This window comes from Tenrec ecaudatus, chromosome 5 (assembly GCF_050624435.1).
Source record: "Tenrec ecaudatus isolate mTenEca1 chromosome 5, mTenEca1.hap1, whole genome shotgun sequence".
Taxonomy (NCBI): Eukaryota; Metazoa; Chordata; class Mammalia; order Afrosoricida; family Tenrecidae; genus Tenrec; species Tenrec ecaudatus.
Window position 1 is genome coordinate 146,135,897 of NC_134534.1, and position 9,601 is coordinate 146,145,497.

A 9,601-nucleotide genomic window follows, 5' to 3' on the forward strand; every position below is an offset into this window, starting at 1 on the left:
CACGTTAGACTCCTCCCCCTCACTAACAACACACACAACTTGACACAAGATTATGTAACTACCACAATGCTAACAGATTCTAAGTAGTATGTAAACATGTGCTTATTGTGAAATTCTTTTAACTTTTCTGTTTAACATCCAGAGAAGCTATATTATGAAGAAGAATGTGGTCAGGATTGGAGGAAAGCTTATTAACCACCTTCAACATGCAGTTGACACAACCTTGGTTGCTGAAAGCAAGGAAGGCTTGAAGCATTTGCTGATGAAGATTAAGGACAACAGTCTTCAGTATCTGAAGGGGTTTCCCCCAGAAATGGAATTTATTTTCAAAGCTAGGTATTTAATTTTTTTAAAAAATACACCTTATCACCTTCGAAGTATTCTCCACTGCACATAATATATTTGTCATATCTGCACATCTATTCTTGGACACATTTTTCAAACATCTGTTTGGATGGATGGCTGACAGCACCTCCCTTGTTTTTTCTTCAGCTCGTCTATGTCCTCAAATCACTGTCTTCTCATGTCTCTCTGCTTTCATGGAAACAAAAAGAAGTCACAAGGAGCGAGGTCAAGTGAGTCAAGTACATGGAGCAAGAGAGACATGCTATTTTTTTTGCCAAAAACTGGCACATTCAGATGGCTGCATGAGCAGGTGCATTGTGGTGGCAAAACCAGACCCCCATGGGCCACAAATCCGGCCTTTTTTGTCGCACACTGTGACACAATCTTTTCAGAACTTCTGAATAGAAAGCTTGAGTAACGGTCTGACCTGGTGGAACGAACTCCAAATGCACTACAAGCGACATTTTCGTCCATTCAGGAAGTTGACAGACATCCAAAAGAGGTTTGTTATCAATTGACATTTCACTCTTTTTGAAATGAGAAAAACACTCATACACATCAGGTTTTTCCAATGGCGCTGTCCTTGTAAGCTGTGTTCAACATCAACAGTTTCTGCGGCATGTTTCCTGAGCAGGAAACAAAATTTCACAGCTGCACACTGTTCTCTTAAATCAGCCATCACAAAAATTGAGGTTAGAGTGAAACTGCTTTTACAAAAAAATTTCACTGTGACCATAGAGAATCACCCCAGTCGTTGCCACTGGGTGCCTAACTCAGAGTTGCTAGGTGCCCACCTCACGGGAGAGGTGGGGAGAAGGGGGAAATGTGTACTATGAAAGCTCCCCTCTGCCCAGCACAATTCTGTTTTGGGGGAGTGTGCCCCTTCATAAATTCCAACTCAATGTAAAAATAAATAAAAACAAAATCCTCACAACTAGACCATGGACATCACTGTGATAAATGAAGACAAGATTGAAGTTGCCAAGGATGGCATCTTGCTTGGATCCTCCATCAATGCTCATGGAAGCAGCCACCAAGAAATCAAGCATAATGCTCTGAGCAAATTTGCGGCACAAGACCTCTATGTAGCGCTGAGGAGCAAGGACTCATGTGAGCCTGACCCACTCACCTCATTCGCATGTGAAAGTTGGATTTCAAATAAGGAAGACAGGAGATGAATGAGCGTTTTTTAATTATAGTGGTGGCTTTCAAGAATATTGAAAGTACCATGAACTTCCAGAAGAACCAAATCTGTCTTGTAGGAAGTATAGCCAAAATGGTCCTTGGGAGCAAGGATTGTCTCACGTACTTGGGACATATTATCAGGAGAGACCGGTTCGTGGAAGAGAACATCAGACTTGGTAAAATGAGAGTCAACAAAAGCGAGAAGATCCTCAACGAGGTGATTGACACGGGGCTGTACCAATGGACCCACACATAGCAAACATGGAGAGGCTTGTGTGAAATCAGGTGGTGTGTTCTTCTGTTGTGCCTAGGCTGCTGTGAATCACAACTGACTCAATGGCACCTGACAACAACGGGCAGGCACTCTGCCGAGCACTTACACTGCCCCGCTAAATCCTCATAAAGAGACTGCAGAGGTCAGCGCTGTTAGCGTCCCCGTTGTGCAGATGAGCACACGAGTGCTCACAGAGAAGGTAAGCTACTTGTTTTTAAATTCCCACAGTTTTTATAGCCTCAATACGCATAGTAGATCAGTATACATAGTAAATAGCAGTAAATACATAATCATAGCTTCTATGTATTGAGCATCTTCCATGAGCCTAAGGTGAAATCTCACATATTACCTCCAGACTCCTCAACGTTGCACCACTTCCTGTAGGCCACATTCCTTGCCGCTCTAAATTAGACCAGGTCTCTTTTTTATGGTACCTTAGCTTCTTTACACTTCCACATTTGCAATTAGCTAGCTAATTCTTTAATTCATGTCTTCCATTCTGAACTGGAATCTCAGTGAAGATCCATAACAATTCTTGCTGACAAGTTAATACTATCAAGGTCATACTGACCCTATCGGACAAAGTGGAACTACTCCATAGTTTCCTAGGCTGCAAGCTATGGGGATCAGATCACCAAGTCTTTTCTCCTAGAGAGCTCAGATGGGATTAAACCACGGGTCTTTTAGTTAGCAGCCAGGTGCTTTCAGCATTGGAACACCAGGACTTATCTTCAGTGAAGATATACCCACTGCCACTGAGCTGATTCCAAGGCACAAGGACACTCTCAAGGTGTAGGGTATCTCGCCCTGCCATCAAGTAGATCCCGACTTCTGGGAGCAAATAGCCTCATCTTTCTCCCACGGAATATCTGGAGGGTTTACAAAGGCAGCCGTGATGTGAGCTCTCAGGGCTCTGTCAGTGAAGGTATTATTATTCACCACTCTATTCCCAGTATCTCGTGCCTGCCTGTTGGTGTAGTTTTTATTATGTATCCTCCCATCTTATTTTTTTTGCTGTAAAATTACAGAAATCTTTATGATGCATAAACATAAAAGTGTGAAGCTATTGTTTCTCAACATGTCCTCCATCTAGGACTAACACTTCTTAAGGTGGTAATTCTGTCTTTGTAACTCTTTCCTGATGAATTCTAAGGTCCTTGATTTTCACTATGTCGACCTGGCAGTGTTGGCAGCCGTGGAGAACTCAAATCGCGTTTCTTTCCCATGTTCTTTCAGCTTGGGGGAGCAAAAAGAAGTCTGAAAGGGCAAGATCGGGGCCATAGGGTGGATGGGGTAAAATGTCCCAAGGAAAACTATCACAGGACAGCCCTTGCTACCCTTGAAGAATAAGCAGGTGCATTGTCATTGTTTGGGGAAAACTTCCTAGGGACTACTTGCCTGGACTTTTTTTTCCCCCACCAATGCAGCTTTCCTTTGTCTTAAAATGTCTTCCTATGATCGCCCTGTGTTCTTTGAGAAATTAAAATCGAATAACATTACTCTTCTGGAATCCAGAAATAAAAGTGCCATAACTTCATGAGCTGATCCCTTTGGAAGCCAAGAAGCAGATTGTTGCCATCATTTTAAAGGAGGCCCAGTTGTGGAAACAGTTTAGCATGTCACTGCCAACCAAAATCTTGGTGGTTTGAGTCCATGACGTAGTGACTCTGCAGAAGAAAGACACTGTAATCTGCTTTCAGAAAGTTTATGGTCCAGGAAAGCCAATAGGACACAGAGTCCTGCTTTCTCACATCAGCTTGCTATGAGTCGATAATTAACTCCATGGTATTATAGGAAATGATTACATAAACATGATCATTCTGACTCTCCCCCCAAAAAACAACAAGGAAATTGTGCTTCACTTTGAGGAAGCAGGAAGCGGCAGAGAAAAGCAGACAGACAAGAGACAAGGAATCAACAAGTCAAAGACAGTAGGGAAATTGCTTCTCTTGTCATGCCTGCCCTCCCCTTCAGCCACATAGGCTGCTGGCTTCTGTGAACTAGGGACATGACTCTTGTTTCAGAGCCTCCTCTCTAACCACTACACCTCAGGCCTATACAAAGAGACAGAAATGCAGATGCTGCTCTGACATCAGTGACCTTCCCAGAAGGCTAGCTGGGTGTGGATTTGCCTGTTGAAAAGGTGTATATATTTATAGGTTTCATATTAAGGCAGCATGTGAACATTGACCCTCCACTTAAGTACTCCCTCAATGCAAGAACACTTTGTTCTATTAAATTGGCATTCCAGGATGCTCAACTTCCTGACACAATCACTGAAGACAAATGTGTGCATAAGCAAATGTGGTGAAGAAAGCTGATGGTGCCTGGCTATCAAAAGATAAAGCTGGGTCTTAAAAGGCTTGAAAGTAAACAAGCGGCCATCTAGCTCAGAAGCAACAAAGACCATATGGAAGAAGCACACAAGTCTGTATGATCACGAGGTGTCAAAGGATCAGGTTTCAGGCATCAAAGAAAAAAATCATATCATTGTGAATGAGGGGGAGTGTGGAGTGGGGACCCAAAGCCCATCTGTAGACCACTGGACATCCCTTTACAGAAGGGTTGCTGGGAGGAGACGAATCAGTCAGGGTGCAGTGTAGCAACAATGAAACATACAAATTTCCTCTAGTTCTTAAATGCTTCCTCACCACCCCACCCCCATCATGATCCAACTTCTACCTTACAAATCCAGCGAGACCAGAGGATGTACACTGGTACAGATAGGAACTGGAAACACAAGGAATCCAGGACAGATAAACCCTTAAGACCAATGGTGAGAGTGATGATACCGGGAGGTTGGAAGGAAGGTGGGGTAGAAAGGGGTAACCGATTATAAGGATCTACATATAACCTCCTCCCTGGCGGGAGGGGGTGGACAACAGAGAGGTGGGTGAAGGGAGACATCGGACAGTGTAAGATAGGACAAAATAATAATAATTTCTAAATCATCAAGGGTTCATGAGGGAGAGGGGGTTGGGAAGGATGGGAAACAATGAGGAGCTGATACCAAAGGCTCAAGTAGAAAGTAAATGTATTGAGAATGATGAGGGCAACAAATGTACAAAAGTGCTTGACACACAATGGATGGATGGATTGTGCTAAGAGCTGTACGAGCCCCAATAAAATGATTTCAAAAACAAAGAAGGGAGTAACAAGGACCAAGAGGGTGTGGCACATCCAGGTGGGCCTATTGATTAGTGATATCTTGCCGGAGTGGTGACGCCCACTGGTGGGCACATTGGACACTTTGTGATCTGTAGTGTGTGAGACATTAATAGATGAAAAGCAAGATTTTGAACTGCCAAATCCTATTTAGATCAGGTAATCCAAGCTGGATCCAGCAGAGGACATGGAAACACAGATATCATTGTCGACACCAAATGGATCCTGTCTGAAGGCAGAAAATACCAGGAAGTTGTTTACTTGTGTTTTAATGACTATGCAAACACATTCGACTGTGTGGATTGCAGCAAGCTCGGGGTGGCATTAAAAAGAATTAGAAATCCTTAACACTTCATTGTGATCATGTGGAATCTATACATAGACCAAGGGACAATTGAACAGACCAAAGAAATACTGCATGGTTTTAAATCAGGAGAAGTGTGAGTCAGGGTGATAGCCTTTCACCATTCTTAGTCGGTCTGGATACTGAACAAATTATCTGAGAAGCTGGACCGTATGAAGGATGTGGCATCCGGATTGAAGGAAGGTTCATTAACAACCTGTGATACGTAGATGACACAACTTGGTTTGCTGAAAGCAAGGAAGACTCAGTGTACACTGCTGAAAACCCAGATCCTCACAGCTGGACCCAAACATAGCAACATCATGATAAATGGAGAAAGATTGACATTGTCAAGGATTTCATTTTACTTAGATCCAGAGCAATGTACACAGGTGCAGATATCAAGAAATCAAAGAAACCGATGGCTAGGATCGCTATGTAACACACACACACACACGAGGGGACGCGCAACAGAAAGGTGGATGAAGGGAGAAAGTGGATGGTGTGAGATATGAAAACCATAATAATTTATATCTTATCAAGGGTTCACAATGGTAGGGGGTGGACAGGGAGGGGAAAAAGAGGAGCTGATACCAAGGCCATAACTAGAAAAAAATGTTTTAAAGATTTTAATGGCAATATTTGTACAAACGTGCTTGACACAATGGATGTATATATGGATTGTGATAAGAGCTATATGAGCCCCCAATAAAATGATATTTTTTAATGACAGAAAACAGAGAATTAACAAAAAAGACCAAAAAAAGATGGTGGCAACATATATACAAATGTGCTTGATACAACTGGTATATGGATTGTTATAAGAGCTGAAAGAATCCCAATAAAATGTTTTGTTAAAAAAGAAAGAAAGAAATCAAAGAAAGTACTGACTGCACTGGGCAAATCTGCTTCACAAGACATATGGAAAGCGGTGTAGAGCAAAGTCGTAACTTCAAAGAACAATGTGCGTCTGACCCAAGCCAGGTATTTCAATCACCTCCCAGTACATGTGAGAACTGGATTTTGAATAAGGAAGACCGTAAAAGAGTTGATGCACTGAGGGCGTGCAACAGAGCAGCAAGGGGAGCAAAGCAATGAAGGCCCTGGGAAACACCAAAAATAGATTTTGGGGCTAGGGCATGGCACCCCATCAGATTCAACCAGAAAACACTCCAAAAGGTAAAAAAACAGATTTGGAACTATTTATAGTCTTTTCTTTCTTTGTGTTGGTTTTGTTGTTTTGCTTTATTTGTTGTTTTGTTTTGCTCTGTCTTGTTTTTGTGCTTAGTATTGTCTCTGCATGTCTATCTAGATAAGATAGGCAGGATAAACAATTCAGAGGAGAAAACAGTGGGACAGATGGTTTGGGGAGTGGTGATGTAATTGAGAGAAGAATATTAAAGTACCTTGGACTGTCCAAAAATCAACCCATCTGAGTTGGAAGAAGTAGTCAGAATGCTCCTTAGAAGCAATGATTGCAAGACGTCATCACATGTACTTATGTTTTCTTCTTTAAAAGAGTGTTTATTAAATTTCTTTACAAAGCAACATCCACATGCCTGACCCAGTAGCCAAGGATACCCTGTTAGGCAGTGGGGACTGGCTGAGGCATGGCAGACAGTTCTGCTTCCACCCATCTTGCCCGTGTTTGGTACAGTGGGTAGCTTCTCTTCCTTGGTCGGGCAGGGGCTTCTGAGGGCCAATCTTGCCACTTGGGTCTCAGGGCAGCATGATCATCACTTTGATGTCCAGCACACTGTATCTCAGCAGCACATGGTGCACTGCCTTGTCAAGGTCGTAGTTAATGGTGTCTCCATGTGGATTGTCAGGCCATCTACAAAGTTCATTTATTAAGTCCTGTGAGATAGTTTATTGTGCCAGCCTGGCTGATAAACACAAGTGGGATTAATTGAAGGGTGGAGAGATAAATGGCTTGGTGAGCCTCGCCTTTCTTGTCTCTCGCTCTTTGATCATCGGACCAGTATGCTGCTGCCTTGCTTGTTCTGTGCCTCAATTTACAGGGTACACTACCTGTGGGATGCCTAGCCTGTGGATTGTGTCACTGTAAGTTGAGGTCCCTTTAAGACTCCACGATTGGAATTTACATCTCTGGAGCTGGGGACTGACAGTTGGCGACCTGGCTGACAGTTGGTGACCTGCCTTGTTGTTTGCTGCCTGTGCTGGGATAGCCTAGCTCTCTCTACAGAGGACTACCTGGCAGCACTCAAGACTTGAAGGACTGCCAGAGTCTCACAACTCTTTCATGGGAGTGAGTTGCATTAAGTCATTTGTACTGCTTTATAATTTAACTGTTCATTTCTTGTATTATATATCTATCTATATAAATATGTATAGTTATCAGCAATCTGGTTTTATCTCTCTAGAGAACCCGAACACATCCTGTGTTCTCAGTTTCCCAGACACCACGACCTCATAGCCTTTGACTCCATTCTCTTTAAAAAAAAAAATTTTATAAGGGACTCATATGACTCTTATCACAGTCCGTACATACATCAATTGTGTAAAGCACATTTGTACATTCATTGCCCTCATCATTCTCAAATCATTTGCTCTCCACCCAAGCTCCTGGCATCAGGTCCTCATTTTTTCCCTTCTCTCCCCGTTCCCCCCTCCCTCATGAACCCTTGATAACTTATAAATTATTATTTTGTCATATCTTGCTCTGTCCAACGTCTCCCTACACCCACTTTTATGTTGTCCACCCCCCAGGGAGGAGGTCGCATGTAGACCCTTATAATCGGTTCCCCCTTTCAATTCCCCCCTCCCTCTGCCCTCCCAGTATCGCCATCCACACCACTGGTCCTGAAGGGATCATCCGCCCTGGATTCCCTGTGTTTCCAGTTCCCATCTGTACCAGTGTACATCCTCTGGTCTAGCCAGACTTGCAAGGTAGGATTGGGACCATGATAGTGGGGGTGGAGGAAGCATTTAGGAACTAGAGGAAAGTTGTATTTTTCATCGTTTACACTGCACCCTGACTGGCTCATCTCCCCCGCAAGATCCTTCTGTAAGGGGATGTCCACTGGCCTACAAATGGGCTTTGGGTCTCCACTCCACACTCCCCCCCTCATTCACTATGGTAAGATTTTTTTGTTCTGATGATGCCTGATACTTGATCCCTTTGACACCTTATGATCACACAGGCTGGTGTGCTTCTTCCATGTGGGCTTTGTTGCTTCTGAGCTAGATGGCCGCTTGTTTACCTTCAAGCCTTTAAGACCCTAGATGCTATATCTTTTGATAGCCGGGCACCATCAGCTTTCTTCACCACATTTGCTTACGCACCCAGTTGTCTTCAGCGATCGTATCAGGGAGGTGAGCATATAATGATATGATTTTTTGTTTTTGATGCCTGATAACTGATCCCTTCGGCACCTCGTGGTCACACAGGCTGGTGTGCTTCTTCCATGTGGGCTTTGTTGCTTCTGAGCCAGATGGCTGCTTGTTTACCTTCAAGTCTTTAAGACACCAGGCGCTATATCTTTTGATAGCCGGGCACCATCAGCTTTTTTCACCACATCTGGTTGTTCACGCTCTTTGTCTTCAGTGGTTGTGTCGGGAAGGTGAGCATCATAGAATGCCAATTTAATAGAAGAAAGTATTCTTGCATTGAAGGAGTACTTGAGTGGAGGCCCAACATGGCTCCATTCTCCATGATGAACTGAAGCATGCCATGTCAGACCTTCTGCACAGTGAGTCCTCCTGGGTATTTGTCACACTGAGATGGCCTGGGCAATGGCACACAGACATCTTGTGGCCCCCTTTTCAGCAGAAAACACCACACTGCCCTCAGCGAAGCTAAATTTCTTCTCAATGACAGCAGTCAATTCCTGGATCTGATGACCCTTCTTACCAAGAACATTCTGTGTCCTGGTATCTCAGGTAATGATTTCTGTCCTGGTCGGTGTAACTTGAACTTCAACTCCAGAGAAACTATCTTCAACTAGCTCCTCAGAGAGAACTCTTTCAGTTTAGCTTTGAAGTAGCCATCAGCGACAAGCTTCCTCTTCTTGGAAATGTGCACTGCCATCTTGTGCCACAGCTGCTAAAAGGAAGTCCATCTTAAGTACTTCTGAGAGATGATAAGAGGCCAGTCCTTGAAGAAGGGCATCATGCTTGATAAAGCAGAGGTCAGGAAAAATGAGGAAGAACATCATGGAGTTGGATTAACACCGCGGTTGCAACTATGGGTTCAAACATAGCCACAATTGTGGGGTGGCGCAGGGCTGGGCTGGGTTTCATTCTGTTGTACATAAGGCCATGGTGAG

The 9,601-nt window shown here is 43.6% G+C and overlaps 1 pseudogene; it reads right to left on the minus strand.

The window, feature by feature from the left end:
- Positions 1-6,897: 6,897 nt before the first annotated feature.
- LOC142448964 (small ribosomal subunit protein uS3-like) lies at positions 6,898-9,363 on the minus strand (annotated as a pseudogene).
- Between the last annotated feature and the right edge of the window lie 238 nt (positions 9,364-9,601).